This window comes from Equus asinus, chromosome 28 (genome assembly GCF_041296235.1).
Source record: "Equus asinus isolate D_3611 breed Donkey chromosome 28, EquAss-T2T_v2, whole genome shotgun sequence".
NCBI lineage: Eukaryota > Metazoa > Chordata > Mammalia > Perissodactyla > Equidae > Equus > Equus asinus.
In genome coordinates, this window is record NC_091817.1 from 31,296,351 (window position 1) to 31,315,693 (window position 19,343).

Genomic DNA, 19,343 nt, shown 5'->3' on the forward strand with positions numbered 1-19,343 from the left:
AAAATTTAGCAGGTAAATGAAGGTGACCAATATTTATTCTATTTCTTGCACCTATGGAGTCTTCCCTTACCTGCATGATTTAAAAATGTGGCGCAGGAATCCCAAAACGTGTAGCCATCTTATTATGTTTGCTCTTAGAGAAAAAAAGAAAAATGGTTTTGCATGTACAGTTTCCAGCAATCCCATTTATAAAAGCAAAGCCTGGAACTGAAACTTCTGGGTGAGTTTTAAAAGAAACACGAGTACAGTAAGTTAAATACTGCTTTGTGCTGGTGGCACAATGCATGGCAATTATTAATCCTTAATTATGTGGAAATCTAAAGATCTATGGCCCTTTAATTAAGAGTCCGGTCGTTTCCAGCAAGTCTGTGCGTGACTGTTATCACATCCATTGGAGAAAAGCAGTAAATACTGCTTTGCCCTCTGCTGCCATTTGTTATGGCCAACTCCATTTACTCCAAACTTTTTGAGCAAAAAAAAAAAGTCCACAAAACAGGGGTTTTTTTTTTTTTTTTTTTTTTGCTCCTTGTCCCAGGTTAAATTTCCCCTCTTTTTGCAATGCACTTTGGATAATAGCATCATTAACTTGGTTACATACCCATTTGGCAGGGGAACAGGTGGGCCGCACAGAGGTAATGGTGCCAGAATGAAGAGAACAGCAAAAAAGTGAATTGTTTAAAGGCCCCAGATGATTAAACAATTACCCTCTTTGTAGTTCATATTTTAGAGTAAATAGCATTTGCCCTAGACTGCATTTTTTGGTCCCGGAAACTCGTCTGCCTCTGCCGGCTGTGTGTCGGTCCCCTTTCTCCCCGATGAAATTTCATCCCTGCAGGAACTCTTTTGTGAGCAGAAGCTGCTGATCTCTGGCCAAATGAAAAAGGCCTGGACTTTCTGCTCCTCGTCGGGCAGTGGGCCCTCATTTCCAGACACCATATCCTCTTCCTGATAGCCTGCTGCACTCTGTTGCTTGTCTCTCCGAGCTAATGCCAAGGTTATAACGCCTCCACCTTTTAATGTTTACCAAGGGTGCTGACGAGGTGGCCTCCCACTTTAAATAGATTTCCCATTTTCGGAGGCCATTATTCAGTTCCCCACCCTGACGTCCTTGTCCTCACAGCTTCTGTGCATTGGTTATAGAGAAGTCACAACAGAACATGCGTAGGAAGCCAAGCCTCCCCAAACTGGATGTTTGGGAACTGCTGAAATCCCAGCCTGGAACTGGGAGGTGGGAGTTTGGGGGCTAAAGGTGGCCCACGTGTTGCTGATATGTGGGCCGATTTTAAAATTTTAATCAGAAACGATGGAGAGTATATATGTGTGGATGATATATGTGTGGATAATAACACAGACACTCATGACCAGAAAAAGATTTGTCTTTATTGAGACAAAAAGAACAAATTGTGGCTTGGGGGCTGCTTCTAAAAATACAAAGTGATAAAAGTGTTATATATTTGGACCAAGTTCAAGTTCCACACAATTAGGGGCAGCCCCTGAAATCCAGCCAAAGCAGAATATCAAACTGCAGTCAGGCCTGTTCCCGCAACCTGTTCCACGCCAGGCAAAAGAGTGTTGCCTCTAAGACTCAGACAACTGTGCCTTCTGGAGGTCTCTATCTCCACTAAGAGGGCATCTTTATCTCCAGCCTCTTCCGCAAGACAATGAATGGATTTATCAAAGATGCTGAAGTTTGTGCTCTGCAAGGAGAACTCGGTTCGTGTTACTCCACACACTGAAATAAATGGACCCAGTAGAAAACATGGTGGCCTTTGAACCTAAGCTTCACTCCTAACAGGGAGACCCAGGATCACAGCATCAGCAGCACCTGGGACTTGACGGAAACGCGGCATCTTGGGCCCCACCCCAGGCTTACTGAATCGCAATCTGCTTTTTAACAAGACCCCCCCATTTGAAAATCACTGCTCTAAAGAGTGTCCAATAATCTGCAGCCCAGGTTGGGGAGGGTGCAGCTCATTGCTGGTCCAGATCACAGCTCCTCGGATGTGGGCTCTAAGAGGACGATGAGTCTCTCTTCATCCCCTCTCTAGCAGGCCCGCAGTGAACACGTTGTGAATGAATGACTGAGTGCCCTGAGACTCTGTTCCCCGTGCTCTTTACGCCCTGGACTGTCTACTCTTGGCTTCAGCAACCATGTTCCTAACTCTTCAAGTTTGCTTATTAGTTGGCGCCTGTTCTACGCCCAACCTGGGAGGTCCTGGCCTTTGTAGGCAAAGCTCAGGATTGGCAGCATTGTGCCGCAACTGGGGCTGCACCGTGAGCCCTGGGGCAAACTTCTACTTTTACCTCAGCCCTGTGCATTTTTAAACCCCTTTTACCAGCAGGAATCACTTCCTGTTTGCCATCCAAAGCCCATAGTGCAGAGCCAGGGCACACCCCGTGTAACACTATTAAACTTCCCCCGCCAGAGCCATGACCCAGCCTGTGTAACACTATTAAATGTCCCCCTTCCACCATTGATTACAATCTTGACTGTGATCACTTTGTCCCAAATATCAGAGATAACAGAACACAAAATAGACTCTCCTGCTTCCTCAGTCCCACTTTTGAAAGCGGAATGGATGTGTCTCTTTCTAACCAGACTTGGCTTTGTTGCGGGCCATCATAAAACAAAACAAAAACCAACCACCCACCCCCCCACCACCACCACCACCACAACCTTTGTCAGGATATTGGAAAGGAGATGGGAAGTGTGAAGTGAGGAGAATATTTAGGGCAAATATGATGATTGTTTCATTCTTTTTATTTCCTGCATGAGGTACATGGGAATCTCAAAGAGAGGACACCCTTCATCTTTAGTTCAGTCTTTCTAATGCCCTATACAGAGGGGGAGAGGGCCTTTTTACCCTCTTCTCAAAGTGAGAAGTTTGGCCCTCTCCTACATTGGGCAACTGCAAAGGTTTGCTCTCCACAGACCAGCAGCCAAGGCCAGCTCTGCCTCCCAGAAGGTCACTTCCTGTGTCCTGACTCCCCTCACACAGAATGGCCCGCCCCCTCTAAACACAACTGCTCCTTTCCCATGACCCTCACTTATTCACATTCCCTCAGAATGTTTCTTTACTTTTCCATTTGCCCAAATAGGAGACCTGGTGAACGAATAGAAAAAGCATGGATTTTGGAGTTAGATGTCAGTGGTTTAAAATCCCTGGCCTGTCTCCTGGTTGTCGGATGACACTGGAGAACTCATTTATCATCTTTATGTCTCTGTTTCATCCTCTGAGGATGCGAGGAACAGTATATACCACATAGGGTTGTTCTGTGAGTTAAAAAAGTGAGCCCGTATAAAGTGTACAGGATAATGGTTAGGGCATAGTAATTGCTCCCAGTCTCTCCACCAGGCCCTGCTACTTGGGTTCCTGAGACACATTTTTTGAATCAGGCCAGCCTGGAGAGGGGGATGAGAGGTGTACAGGAGCCCACCTCACCTCATCTGTCGGATTAGACCCAGCTCTTTCTCAACACTTTATCTTTCCAACTATCCCAGAAAATGCACAAAAGCAAGCCATCTTGAAAACCAGTGAGTGAAATTCTATAGCGTTGGAGGGTATTATAGGGAAAAGAGACACCGATTTTCCAACCAGACAAATCAGGCTATGCCTCTGACAAGCTGTGTGACCTCAGGCTGCTCAAGCTCTCTGAGCTTCTGTTCCCTCATCTGCAGAATGGGGTAAATCATGGCTCCTTGCAGAGGTGCCAGTGGAATTAAATAAATGAGTTAAAATATCTTAAAAAGCAGGTCCACAATTGGGGATAAATAAGTGAGAGTCTTTCGCCTCTCTTCCCTTTTCATAAAAGGCCAGGGAATATGGACATCGAGGAGGCTGACACCATAACCTACTCCTCAAGCAGTGACAGCTACTCCTGAGCCATCAGCGCAGGAGTGATCACTTGAGCTATTCATTAGCATAAATATTCCACAACAATGTCATTTTAACGCTCCCTAAAGAGCACCTGTTATCTATCCCACAAATTGGAGCCTCCATGGCATAAATCACCAAGAAGCACGTCCCATGTGTCTCCAATGAAGGAGTGCCACTCCAACCAAGAAGGCAAATATTAAACAAAGCAAAAGACAAAGCACAGAAACATGCCACGCTGTGACTTTAATAGTTGATCAATTGAAGATCAAGAGCTTTAATTTCTCCTCGGCTCTGGGTTGACAGCGGGCGCTGGGTGCCTGCTCATTTAGAGATGATTACTTGGGTGAAAAACAAAGGCTCCATTCATCAGCCTTTGGCCAATAAACACCCTCAGACTTGGGACTCTCTCCCAGAGAAACATCCAGATAATACCACCACCACAAGATCGCCAAAGGACCCCCACACAACAGGGCTGTATAGCGACCATCATCCTACCACGTGGCCAAGTTGTAAGACTGATTCTGTTTCGCTGAGCAGATCATGAGTTATTTGAGGGTCCAGGCCATGCTTCATCCATTCCAGGATCCAGGCCCAGACTAGATACTCGATATAAGTTTGATGAATTAATTCCCTCAGGCAAACAAGTGGTGGTCAAGCCAAACTCTGCCTTTCCCACAGGCCTGGTGCCCACCACTCAGGTTCCTTTGGGGACCATCATGTGAAGGTTATGAGTCTCTAATTCTATGAGGCCCAGCTAATTATGGCCCTCTCTTTGAGTCCTCCGCTGATATTTTGCAGAAAAACCTAATAATAATTCTAATAATAACCCACCCTTTGTCCAGTCCCACCTACAACTATTTCTGGACCACACTCATGGCCCATTTCATATGACAGCATCTGTGCCCTCAGTTGATGACACTGGAGACATTGTTTTCACGCAAGACTGGGAGAGGATGGACAGACATGGAGACACCATGTCCCATGGAGTCCAACAGGCCAGATTTGAATCACGGCTCTGCCAGGGAATAACTGAATGGGCTTTGGCAAGTGATTTCACTTCTCTGTAAAATGCTACAATACTATCTATGTCACAGGCTGTTCACTCATGTAGTCTACCGATACTGTGGAGTGATATTTGCCAGTCACTGATCTAGGCACTGGGAACTGAGCAGTGAACAAAACAGACCCGATCCCTGATCCTATTCAAGTGAGATGTAGTGAGGTTGCCTCTTTGAGAGTTGCTAGTTCGTGGAAGTAACTCAACAAATACACATTTATTTCATTTGTAAATGCCTGGGACCCTGCCTTGACATAACACTTGCTCCATAAAAAATGAGAGAATAAATTAAGTAATTGCTTCCAAATTAGCCAAAGCCAGATCCAGAATCCTTTAAGCAACAGGATCATTTCTCTTCCTAGTTAAGCGTACTTGAACTCAGCAGTCATGTCATGTCATGTGCCTTCACAGGGCCATACTTGGCCCTCGGTTTGGAGAATACCAAGAAGAATGGGCCATATTCTGCTAGGGTCAGGGGGAGGGTGAGATGTAAATAAAAATAATTACCATGTACTATGCACACGAAAGTTAGACAAACGTGCAAGGCTATGCAGAGGAAGGAGAGGTGGCCTCCCCGAAGCAGTCACACCTGCACAGGTGTGGGGGGGAGGAGCTCTGTTATTAGATGTTCACTTCACTCTGCTCATTCGATGCGTATTTATTGAATGACTGTGTGTATCCAGCTCCATGCTGGGTTCTGAAGATCAGGTTCGAGGCCAGAAGCTCTGCCCCAAATAGTGTCTGCACAGGGTTAGCAGCTCTGTCCCAGGGGTGCTGCTGAGGAGTTCCGGGGTGCTCAGAGATCCATGTACCTGGCGTCGTCAGGGAGACCTCTCAGAAGAGGGGTGAGTGGATCTTAAAGGGAGAGCAATGCTGAAGCAAGGTGAGAGGCAGACGCGCTGTATGAGTGGTAAATTTCCTGCTTTCCTCGCCCAGAGTTTTTCTCTTAGGCATGACTTCTTCAAGCATGAACTATCATCTCTATGGAAGAACAGAACCAAGCAGGGAAATCGCCACTGAGAACAGCTATTTCGGACCTCAAAGGGCAAGAAGTGACATGCGAGATGGCCTTCAGAAGCAGGGCATTGCTCCATCCCAGATCACAGATGCCAGAGAGACTGGTCTGGGCTTGCTGGGGGAGTGGGCTCCATGGGAGGGCTGCAGCCCCCAAGGCTTCCCCAGCAGAGAGAAGCTATGGAAGGCCTTGGCACGGACCCAGAGCTGGGGGGCTGCAGGTTGGGCTTCCTGGCCCTTCCTTCTTGACCAGAAACCATGAATTACAAGCCACCTGACAGCAGCCAATGGGCAGTTCCAAGCTGAGCAAAGCAAGCCACCTGGGCCCAGGCCAAAGTCCTGCTGCCTTTCTACTTTCTCTGCTTGTCAGAGGCTTTCTGCCCTCAGAGAGTGCACCTGGAGGGGAGGGGGCAGGAGACAGACAGAAAGAGTGATGGATCAAAGACCAAAACTGCAAAACAAAACAGTGATGAGCCCTAACCTTCCCCCAGTCTCTACATTTCTCACCTCCATCCCCTTATATCTATGTCATCACTAATAAAACCTTGATAATAACAATATCAACCAAAGAGTAAAATTCAGCAACAGAGGGTCTGTGAGCATCTGTGCTGGCAGGAGAGGAGCAGAAAAAGCCCAGGCTGGTGGAGTCTGCACCGTCTAGTGCCAGGCCATGCAGGGTCTGCACCCACAGGAGGAGGGGCAGGGCTGTGGTGACTTGACGGACGCCTGAGGCCTGTGGTGAAAGAAGAAACACAGCTCCATCCTTTCCCTGCCCCCGAGAGCATCTTTGCCCAATCCCTTCAAATGCCCTCAATTAATCGCCAACCTCGAACAATTTGCACTTGGTAATGTGAAGCGAAGGGACCTGATAACCATTATGAGCCAAATTGTGTCCCCCAAAATCCATATGTTGAGGCCCTGATCTCCAGATAGGGCCTTCAAGGAGGTAATTGAGTCAAAATAAGGCCACTCGGTTGGGTCCTAATCCAATATGGCTACTGTCCTTACAGGAAGAGGAGATCGGGACACGGAGAGACATCAGGGACGCACACGCACAGAGAAAAGGCCATGTGAGCACAGAGGGAAGGGGCCATCTACAAGCCCAGGAGAGAGGTCTCAGAAGAAACCAACCCTGCTGACAGCTGGTTCTTGGCCCTCCAGCCTCCGGAACTGTGAGAAAATAAAGTTCTGTTGTTTAAGCTACCCAGTCTGTAACATTTTGTGCTGGCGGCCCTAGCAGACTAACACAATGGTCCACAGTCATATATGAAATATAATATAATAATAACATAATCTGAGATATCTCATATTGCCAAGGAGTGCATCAATCTGAAAACCAGCAAGCCCACGGCAGGACACCGGCACAAATGCAAAGACATACGACAACATATGACGTGTTCACTCAGCCACATTGATGGCTGATATCATGGAATGAATGCTCAAACCTTCCAAATGTCCAGTCTTCCCTTTTGAAAGAAGCAAATCATTTTTCAATAGTTTTGGGGTAGTCAGGGGTGGGAGCTTGCCTTTATAAAGTGTTATAATTTGTCATTTGAATGGTTTAGTTTAAAAAAAAATTAACTCACACAAAATACTTGCTCAGTTTGACCTAAGTCATCAAATTGGCAGGTGTGAAGATCCTGCTCCCATTTGGGGCAAAGGCTGTTAAAGGTCTAACCTGGAAAGTTTACCCTGCAAGGCATGAGGGAGCCCCACGAGAAGGACACAGATGCACAGCCACGTTTCCTATCATTGAGCTCAGCTGTCTCCGAGAGTTTGGGATGCATGTGACATCTGTGGTACTGCTAGGACAATTCCCCACATCCCTTTGTAACCTGATGCCTTTGTCATACTGAAGAGTTCCAGCCAAGAGGAAAGGCAGTAATTGAGGGCATGTGGTTTCCACTTCTTCAGGAAGAAGACTCATTTCATGGCTTCCTACATCTCTGTCAGTCAATCAACAGGCTTGTATTGGCAGCCAGCTGAGCACAGGGCACCAAGGTGGCTGTAGAAAAATGCAAAATTCGAAGAAACAAATACCCCACTGGCAACATTATGAATCACTAAAGGAAAGAAGACTTGGGGCTAAAAGGACCATTCCTTCTGGGCAATCCCAAAATGTAGTGTGCCCTACACAATACAGCTCCTTACCCTATAATGAGGAGTTTATGCCTCTCTTATTTAGCCCACAATACTCTGGCATTTATTTCCTGCCTACTTGTTGCTAGGGAGTTAATTCTGATGGGCAACACTGGGCATTAAACGGAGGGGCGCACCACCACAAAGGCCCGCACACCTACCTAAGCTAATTTCCCCCACAGTGGCTGGAGTCACTGTTATTCTCTCCCACCCTCCCTCCCAGCTTCTCTGCAATTGCCACAAAGCATATAGTTGGTTGAGCACTTGACATTTCCTTTGAATTAAGGCTGCAAGTTAAGTGGACATTTTTCCTTAGATAGATGACTATTCCAGGCCTCCCCACAGCTACTCCCGCCCTAGAAGGGGGATTTCACCTGTTCCTTTCATAGGCACACACTCTGCTTGAAATTGGCCAGCAGGTCCTCAATAAAGAAATAGCCCTGATTGCTCATTAAAAGCAAAAGAGAAAGCAATTAAAATACAATAGGCAGAGCAAAGCTTACCACTTGGAAGTGGAAGTTGAGCAAGCATTGTTGAAGGTTGGGGAGCAATTCTGGAGAGCGTGGGAGGAGGAGCAAGAATCAAGAGCCCTCTTCAGCGAAATCACAAATGCACACAGATGCAAAGAGGAGAGGGGGAGGGGAGGGGCTCCAGAACCAGGGCAGGCCTTGGGCTGAGCATTCTTTTTTCATTTAATTTTATTTATAATCATTTAAATTTGTCTAATTCATTGAAATGAGCTAGAGGAGAAATATTTCCTTTAAAAATTTGTTTCCTCTTTCTTTTTTCTCTATAAAGCTTACGCTCAGCAGACTGGGCGGGCTTCACGAACATGGGAGCTGCCCAGTAGGACAGGTCCCCCGCTTAGAAGGGCCACATTTGGTTCTACTATTTGATGTTCTACCACGTTTGATGTTCTACTATTGCCGTCTTGAATTCATTAATTTCTGAACAAGGGATCCTGCATTTGCATGTTGCACTGCGCCCAGCAAATTACGCAGCCAGTCCTCCTACTAGAATAAATGACTGTCCAACCCAAGCTGTCCTTTCCACGCCCTTTTCCAGAACCCTGGAGGGGACAGACCAACTTCTCCTGCCCCCAGCTCCTCCAAACCCCACACAGCTCTTCTTTGGTCTGTCAAGCAGAACTTTTTCTTCCCCCTCCTCGAGGAAGATTAGCCCTGAGCTAACATCTGCTGATCCTCCTCTTTTTGCTGAGTAAGACTGGCCCTGAGCTAATATCCATGCCCATCCTCCTCTACTTTCTATGTGGGACGCCTGCCACAGCATGGCTTGCCAAGCGGTGCCATGTCCGCACCTGGGATCCGAACCAGTGAACCCCAGGCCGCCGAGAAGCAGACCGTGCACACTTAACCGCTGGGCCACCGGGCTGGCCCCAGGCAGACCTGTCTGTGTCGTGTCTCTGGCCAACAGGATCAGGGTTAACTCGAAAGGGGATCTGGGATTTATTACAAATTAGAATAAGGATCCTGGATGGCATTTCTGGGAGGATTTTTGGGTTGGCCTGAAGTATTTCTGGGGATGAGATTCTCCCTTCAAATGGTTCCGTTCCTGGGTAAGTAACAGAGAACCCCTCTCACCATTGAACAATTGTCCCAGGCAATGAAAATTCATCCTAGGTGTTAATTAGCTCAATATTTATCTCATCTAATATGCAAATTAAGACACTGCGGTCTCATTAGCGTCATCTGTGTTTCCTTTAAGCAAAACTAAATCTCTTGCCAATGCAAGAAAGAGGAAAAAACAAACATCAGTATTTCTCTTTGAAGCTAATGAGGGTGTGATTTGGCTTTTCCTTTGTTATGAGGCAGCAAGTTAGGAAAAACACATTTTAAATATGCCAAGTGCAGCCTGACCTCATCTGTCAGAGGCAGGAACACAGCCTTGACTGGGTGTTAGGCTGTTTGCATCCAGCTTGTCCAAAGGACCGGGACCCAAGGAGCCGTGGGTGAGTTTGAGATGAACCCCCAATGAGGAGATGAACAAAGAAAAGGAGACGCAGCCTTCAGAGGCCACTAGGCAAGCAGATGTGGGACGACCTCCATGATGAGAGGGAAGAAATAAATTCACTCAATGCCATGAATCTTAAAAATGAGCAAATGTTGGGGGCTAGCCCCGTGACTGAGTGGTTAAGTTCGCGCGCTCCGCTGCAGGCGGCCCAGTGTTTCGTTGGTTCAAAACCTGGGCGCGGACATGGCACTGCTCATCAAGCCACGCTGAGGCAGCGTCCCACATGTCACAACTAGAAGGACCCACAACGAAGAATATACAACTATGTACCAGGGGGCTTTGGGGAGAAAAAGGAAAAAAGTAAAATCTAAAAAAAAAAAATGAGCAAATGTTTCTCAAACTGAAAAAGAACAAAGAGACTTCAGCTAAAAACTTCTACTCCTTCCAGCTTCCCATTTTAAGATTTTAGAATTTATGCAAACAATAATCGGACAGTCATGAAATACGCACATTGTGCCCCAAGGCAGGCTTTATGTGCTAACGATACAACAATGCTACAGAGCAAGAACTTCCAGAGTAAGTAGAATGTTCTGGGCCTTTGGGAGGTTGCTGGGGATTCCACATGCATTAGCTCTAATCTTCCCAATAAGTCAGCAAGGCATCATTTCTCCTTTTTACAGAAGATGACATTGTGGTTTGGGGTGGTTATGTCACTTGTCTAAGGTCGTGCAGCTAAAACCTGGCCAAGGTGGAATGAGAAAACAAAAGGACCATGACGGGCCGCAGGGAATGCAGCCTAGTGAGCAAGGGGTCCCTCGAGCAGGAACAAGAGGGTTGAAAGAGCACCTGGCTCTCTCACCCCAAAGGCTGAGGCCCATTGCCCATCCCTGAATTCTGCGGCCACAAGCCCCTTGCTGTCCTCTCTTGCCCAATTTTGACAAGTCATTCAAAAGCCATTTTGTGAACACCGTCTGCTTTCTGGGGCAGGAGAGAGACCTGTCTGCATCCCAACCCCTTCTGGGGCCTGAAACCAGAAAACCACTCACAGGCCAGGTGGCCAGGGGCTGATTTCCATATGTTGCAAATCATGTCAAGTGTCACAGCTGTGGTGCAAGGCGAAGTCCCCAGCTAAAGCTGACCAGACTGCGGGGCAGGTCATGGAAGCCAGAGAAGCTGCCCTCAGCTCTGAGAGGAAACAGGAGGAAGAGGCCAGGACCTTCCTGTGACCCATGGCCCAGGGATGACAGATTCCTGCAGAGTGCCTTCATCTTGTCGGGTCCCATGCCTGCGAGCAGGGCCTTCAACTAGAAGCCAAGCAGGCGAGCAGAAGGGAAGGCAAAGGAGTGTGGCTGGGCCATGAGGGCCCCGAACCACGTGAAACTGCTGCTGTCGCGACCAAAGTCTCCTTGACCAATGAGGGACACCTGGACCGTCAGATAGCTGCCTGGACAGATGCTCCAAATCTCTGGTGACACTTACACTCCTCTACTGGAACTTCCGGAGGATGCTTCTAATCTGTCCAAGCGCTTCCCCTTCCATCACTGCCTATGAGCCCCACAAACAGGCAGAAATGGATATCCCCACTCGATAGACAGGAATACTAAGGCCGAAAAAGGCAAACTGGCCTGCTCACACCAAAGTCGGCTGGGAAAAGAATCTGTTTCTAGACTGTCTCCTCTCTTCCAGGTCCCATGCTGGGGGTGACCACAATGACTTTCTTCCAGGATTGTCACAATGACCATCTGAAGTAGGTATTGTTGTCCCCATTTTAGGGATGGAGACACTGAGAGTGAGCATGTCAAGGAAGGGGAAGAGGAGATAAGTATTTGCTGAGTGCCCAATGCTGGGATGTTATACAGGTAACCGTATCTAGTAGGAGCAGATAACAGAGAGGGGAGGCATGGGGGTTCAGTGTGCGGAAAGACCCTCCGGACAGGGTGTGTTGCTCCTCCTCCTTAGATGGAAAAAGTGAGAAGAAAGAAAAGCAGACAACGAACCTCCTGTGAAAATAACACCCTCCACCTCCTGCCGCAGGGCCAGAGCTCCAGGGAGAAGACAGACAGAGCAGAAAGTCAATGATGGCCCGGGCAAAGCAGGGAGAGGTGGATGCAGATTTCCACGTACGGCCTGTGTGCCTGAGAAGGAAAGGGAGAGATGAACAGAACGGGCCTGGAAGCTTGACGTCGTATGGAGTGTCGGTGTCAAGCTGATCTCTCTACATCTGGTGGCTGATAATGTGCTTTGGATTTTTTTTCCCCTTTGATAAACCTTTTAAAGTAAACTTGCTTTCAGAGTGGTTGCCTTGGGTTTCTTTAAACTATGTAATAATCGAGACATAACGAAATATACATTAGGTATACACAAGATATAACGCAAAATCATAAAACCCATTCCCACGGTGCACCCACGGGGCCTGGGAAACAGCGTGGTTACTAAAGCACTGAGGCCTCCTCTCTTGGCCCACCTCCACCTTCTCCCTGCCAGAGGGAGTCTCATCCTGAACTGTGCAATCCTAGATCACCAGATGGCTTGTCTAGATATGACATATAGACATGCATCATATATATGCACACATCATTACGTACCTAGGTATCACTTAGTACTATACTGTTTAGTTTTTCTTATTTATGTGCTTTGCAAAGATGACATCATACCATGCATGGCCTCATACACTCTGCTTTTTGCCCATTATCCCCTATTTTTTCAGACAGTCTCAGTAATGCCAAGCAAAGGGGAATTTGACCTAGCGATGTATTCTATGCAACTAATTTTAATGACATCTAGAAAAAAAAAATTGTATTACAGTGGGTGATATAGATCCTATTGATTCATTTAATCCCGCCCCCATTCTACAAACAGATGTCAAGCCTAAAGGGATTAAGCGATTTTGGCTCAGCTGGCTCCCCAGGGCAGGGAGCCAGGGTGTGGCCCCAGGACTGCCTAGCGCCCTCTGGAGGCGGCAAGTGGCACAGCTCCAGGAGGCGCCATTTGTGGGCAGAATATAGGAAGCAGGCCTTCCGTCCCCTGCTATGGGATGCAGTGGGGCCCTGCCAAAGCTCCCACTTTTACCTCTTTGCTTTGTGCCCCAGGACAGGGCTGATATTTAGACCTCTGCCAGGTCTATGTGCCTACTTTTTAAGAAATTTGACACCACCCGTGTACTGCCTGAGTCTTACTTGTTTTGTTTCCTGTTATCCCATTGGTGACAGTGAGCCTACAAAAATTCCTTTCAACTCAGATGTCTTCCCCATGCAACATATCACATTTTGCATTCCTGAGAAAGCATCTTGCCTGCTTGATTGTCCCCAGCACTGGGAAAGAAACATAAGCACTGAGTGATATGACAGTTTAGAGATGCCAGTGAAGAACTCTAAATGGGATTTTGGCTGTTAACCAAGGTTCCTTTGAGGCTGTATTAATCTGAATGGGAGTGAAAATGCTGCAATGGTGACGGAAGGAAGGAGCGAGCTGTGTTCATTGAGCACTGACAACACCCCGGGGACTGAGAGGTGTGCTTTCCATACACATGCATACCACGTTCTGTTGTCACTGCAGCTCTGGGAGGCTTCAGTTTTTTTGTTTTGCTTTTTTATGCATGTGTGAGGAAGATCGTCACTGAGCTAACATCTGTGTCAATCTTCCTCTATTTTGTGTGGGAGGCTGCCACAGCATGGCTTGACGGGTGGTGCTAGGTCCACGCCAGGGATCCAAACCTGCGAACCCTGGGTGGGGCCACAGAAGCAAAGCACACGAACATAATGACTACACACCATCGGGCCAACCCGGTGGCTTCAGAATTTTAGTCCCCATTTTAAAGACAAGCAAAGCGAGACTCTAAGAACTTAATTGCCACAACAAAGGACAACAGCTGGTCATTTTGTTGACCTGCAATTCAAACTATTTTCTTCTGACCTGAGATCCTGCTTTTTCAGTTACAACTTGATGACCTATGCCTGCTTGGAGACAAGAGTGATTAGGCATCTATCAAGTGCGAAATTTGCCCATGTGTGAAGAAGTCTAAGTTGAGGGACTTCCTAAAAGAGCAAATAACCCTATCTCCGAAATGTGGAAGATGCTTTGGAGATCATCCCACACCTTTCCTCCGTTTCATGGATGAGAAGAACGAGAACTAAATTCCAGATGGGTGAAGATTCCTTGGGAAGCCACACACTTCTGCCTTTGGGGACACACTCACTGACTGCCCGGGAGAAGCTGGTGATGGCACATCCACTGTTGCGTTAACTTTACATGCTAATTTTTAAAAAATACTTACACAAACTTTTTTCTCTTTGAAGAATTTCAGATTACTGAAAAGTTGAAAAGGTAAGATGGGGAGTTCCCATATGCCCTTCATCCAGCTTCCCCTCATGCTGATGTCTTCCATCATCATGGAGGTTTGTCAACACTAAAGCATTCACATTGGTACAAGACTATTAACTAAACTACAGGTTTTACTTGGATATCAACAGTTTTTTACTAATGTCTTTGTCTGTTCCAGGATCCAATCTAGGATTTTAGACGCCAATTTAATTATTTGTAAGTCTCTCAACCTTGAAAACATGTCCAACGTCTGCCCACTGATGAGGCCATGAGAGTTTCCAGAAGGCAAGGATGCCAGGAAACGTAGATCTTTATGTTCAGCCACAAGCTGAGCAATTTGCTAAATATGTACTAGGCCATATAGACTTAGCAAAGATTTGTTATACTGCTGTTGATCAATGCCCTCAAAAATGGCACCAGAGCCACAATGCGTCCTTTACCCTCCCCAAGTTTTCCATTAAAATTATATAAATGTAGAGAATCCAGATATACAGATATATACATATGTGTATGTAATGCACGTCCACACCTATGTATATAAAAACACACATGCATAGGAACATGCTCCATGACAAAGGAAATATTTCAAAACAATTGAGAAACGTTGGGCAGCTCAGTAAATGGCGTGAGAACAATTGGGCTATTCATTTGACATAAGGGACCAAATAGATTCCAACCTACTCCCTACCTAACATCATTCACAAAAAGAAGTTCCAGAATTCAATTGTCAAGCATTGAACAAATAAAAATATCAAATAATTAGGAGACAACACAGAGAAATGTATTTATAACATTGGGGTAAGTCAAGCCTTCTAAACACAAATGCAGTGAAGGGAACACAACCCTGGATTACAAAGTTGAGTAAAAAATATTTTCCAAGTATATAACAGACACAATATTAATGATAAAAAAGATTAATGATGAGAATGTATAAAAATGTCTACAAATCAATAGGGAAAAGATGCAACAAACCAACAGAAAATGACCTAAGGATTTGAGTTGGCAATTCACGGAAACAGAAGTACCAGCCGCCAACGCGCATCAAAGAGTATTTGTCCTCACTAGTAACCAGGAAGCAAAAATTGAAGCCACGGTAAGGTGCCATTTTCACCCAAAGGGTTATGAGAGGTCAAGCAGTTGTGTATCAACATGGAGTTTGGGTGAAGGCAAGGGACCGGGTCTCGCTTGAGCTGAGCTGTCGCAAGGAACACCAGCGGAGCAGCTTCACCCAGGAGTTTGCCCATAACCATCAAATGCAAATCTCACACCTGCAGGTGACAACTGTTGCATTTGCAGCTTCTAACCTGGGCCTAGGTGGCAAGGACTAGAGTCACACACCGGAGAGATGGGCGTGGCCCAGCACTCCAGCCTCAAGCTGAGGCACCAGGGCCTAGAGTCAAGGCAGGAGCTTGACTTTTCTCTGGAGCAGTAACATTGGTCGAGGGGGAACATATGAAATATCGTTCCTGGAGGGTGCCGTGTCCCTGTGTCCAGGTGCCATGTCCAGGGATTCCTGGCCCATCCTCACCCCACCACCATCCCCGCTCCAAACTCAGACCCCCAGAATCTGCTCCTGAAAACTTAAGGCAGACAGGCAAGAGACCCTCAGCTCAAGGAACTGCTGAGGACGCTGCTGGCTGCTCCCTCGGGCCCACCCAAGCTTGGGCAATCTACAACCAGGCCTTCGAGCCCTGCCTGGGAAGAGCCTTGATCTCGGCCCTCCTCCGGGCCAGCTGCCGGGTTCTGGCCTCTCAGGAGGTGCCCCAAAGATCCTTTCCAGAAGGTCATCGCAGCTGCTCCCCCAGTCGCACTCCACTCACCTCACAGCTTTATTTAGAGCCTTAATACCCAGAGGCCCTGCCACAGCACCCACCACGGGTAAGACTTTGTATATTCCTTGTGAATCATTTTTGCTGCCCCCAGAGAAAGGCCAAACATTTCAGGTTCCTTCGGGGAACGTTTGCATGACTTATGAGGTTTATTTAGGGCCCTGGAGACGGGCTGGGAGAGGCCCTGGTCACTAACGTGCCCGAAGATTTGCTGACAAGAAGCTCAGAAGCTCTCCTGGCGCTTCAAGGCAATTTGTTCTGGAGTCGAAAGGGGAGGAGAGAGAAGGATAGTGAGGACCTTAAAAATATTCTTGGGGAAGGGGCTGAAAAGCCATCAAATCTAGACTTAGTAGCCTGCTAAATGGAGCCATTTCCAGGGCTCGAAAAATGCAAGGCTCTCTAAATGACATTAGCTTAAACCAGCCGGGAAATTTGGTGGCCGAATGTCCAAACCCCAAAATTAAAGCCAGTCAGTGGCGGGAGAAGTCCACCTGCTGGGGAGGGGTAGTGTATCCCTGACAGTGTTTAGAATTGCCAGCACACGCTGAGAGCAGAAAGTCGCCCGATTTTTATTGAACTCTCTGCCGACAAAGCACTGTCATTACCCACACCCAGTGCGGGCCATCCCCCTCGTCCTGCCCTTGGTGTGCTACTGTTTGAGACCTCACCTAAAACAGTGACTGGTGATTTATCATTTGGGAAAAGACTTCCAAAGATCTACCTATCAAATCATATTTAGTTATGCATTTAATGGCTCATTCTCGGTGGAAAGAATAAAATCCTGTGGAATTGAGACCACGGTCTGCTTTCTGCAGCCAAGCTGGTTGGAGACATGGAAGTTGACTGGGAGCCTCCATCCTCAGCCCCACACCTGAGCTGACCCTCCCTGGCTCCTGCCTTCAGGCATGCCCCCCTCCCACGACGGTCTCCGTGCCACTCCACTGTCCAGGCCTCACCAGGAGGGCGCAGTTGTCTGCTTCCTGGTTCTCTCTCATTCCCTGAGGCCCTCCAATCCATCCTCCCACAATGCAGAGGGAAGAGCTTGTCTAGAGGTGCATGTATTCATGCCATTCCACCCATTTGACCTTTGAGGGGTCTTTTACACTCTGACCCCTGCCCACCACTCAGGCTGCATGTATTCCCTTCCCTCCAGATCCACACTGTTCCTGGGCTCCTGTTTTTCTGGGCTCCAGATGTGCTGTTCACACCCCCACCCCTTTAGCTAAGCTGTTTCCACCGAAAAGAAAGCCAATCTCTTGCCTCCATGGTGTTGAGCCTGCCTCGTCCTTCAATATCCGTCTCAGCTGTCCCTTCCACGGGGGTGCCACCTGAACTTCCCTGCACCTGGAACTTAGCGTGATCAGTGGTCCTACTGTCCCCAGTAGATGTCTGACTATCTTTGGATTCTTGTGCCTAGATGGTTTCTGGCCTCTGGTTCATGCTCAATGAAAGATGGCAAAGCAAATCCGTGAGTGGGCGGGTTGGGGATCTCTAACCCCAGGAGGCAGCGGAAGCGGCTGCGCGTTCAAAGCTATTGGTCAGTGAGGGTCTCGTGGAGACGGGGAGTGCGTTCTGGGCCCTGGCTCTCAGCTGTGAAAACGCAGCCCCAGCCCTCTCTGGAGTGTGAGAGTGGTGGGATTGCCCGCCCCACGGGAGCATCGGGCAGACTGAGGGAGCTGGATAAAGCTCTGGGCACGGGACCCAGGCCCCAGGAGGCCCCAGGACAAGTTCCGTCTCTGTTGTGGCCCAATTTGATGTGCCACGGGAAAGAAAGGTGGGGCTGCTAAGAAAAGCAGACAGAAGCTGTGCCGTATATCCTCAAGGCCCACAGATGACATCTACTCTGTAGCAAAAAGAGTAACAGCAGTCAGGCAGGGCGGCACGTTTCTGGTGCTGACTGTTGGAGTTCATGATCCTGTTCTGCTGGAGACTCTCACCGCTCCACAGCCAGGCCAGCCAGGCCCTGCCTCATACCAGAACCTGGCCTGAGCCTCAGGGCTATGCTGGGGGGCCACACCTGCTAGGGACCCCAGGTCCTGCTCATGAGGCTTGGGTTCAAATCCCAATCCTGTCATTGACTTCCTCTGTGACCTTGGGGGAGGCACCCTCATTTCTCTGCCTCAGTTTCCTCATCTGTTAAAAAGAAAAAAATGGCTCAGCCAGTAAGTTTCCCACTGCTCCTCCCAGCAGTGACTTTCTGAGGTTTCTTCTCTCTTGCCTTTACCATGGTCTCCCCACCTGCCCACACAGACTCCAAAGACTCTTGTGGAAGGAGGGGATTGGACGGGCAGGGGCAAGAAGGAGCGTGCATTTTCCCAAGTTAGTTTGGTGGAATGTAGATTCCATGGGAGGCTTACAGGAGTTGGAGGGGGTGAGGGTTCTTCACTCATAAGTTTGCAGGACTTCTCAGAGCCTTTAATAAGCAAGTAAACACTATAAGCAAATTGACTGTGAATCAACCATCCGTATCCCAGTCTCATCTGAGTGTGCATTCTTCCATTTTCTCTAACAGACACTCTCCTAGGACCAAGGGTTAGGGAGAAAACACTACAGAAACCCCAATAAGGCAGAAACCACTATCAAATTTAAGCCAAACCCTGGCTCATCATTTACCTATGTGAACTTGGGTTCGTTTGAGGCTTAGTTTACATATCTAACAGGTGGCATAGTTTTCTTTCCTACTTTTCTAATATTTTCCAAATTTTCTATAACAAGTCTTTTAATAACTGCTTCTTAAATTTATGAATACTATATTTAGGATGTAAAGTGAAAATTCCAAGCTTTCTCCTAATCCCCTAGCCCCATTTCTCAAAAAAAATTTCACACTTCTTTCACATAACATTTTAGAACTTCCACACGAACATTTTAAAATGGAAAAGAAAGAAACCATGCTTTGCTTTCAAATCAGAGCGTCAATGATGTCCAGCCCTGGTGGTTGCTGTCAAGAATGTGAAGGTGGCGATGCGTGTGAATGAGCGCAACTCAGAGCTTGGCACATGACGGGCACCCCATAAATATTAGCAAAAAGCAAACTCCTCCTCTGGGATTGGAACGCCCGCTCAGGGGGCCCTGTGCCAGTTGCTCTCAGAGTTGATGACTTCCAGAAGTTGCTGCCCTGTGCGTGTTCAGAAAATT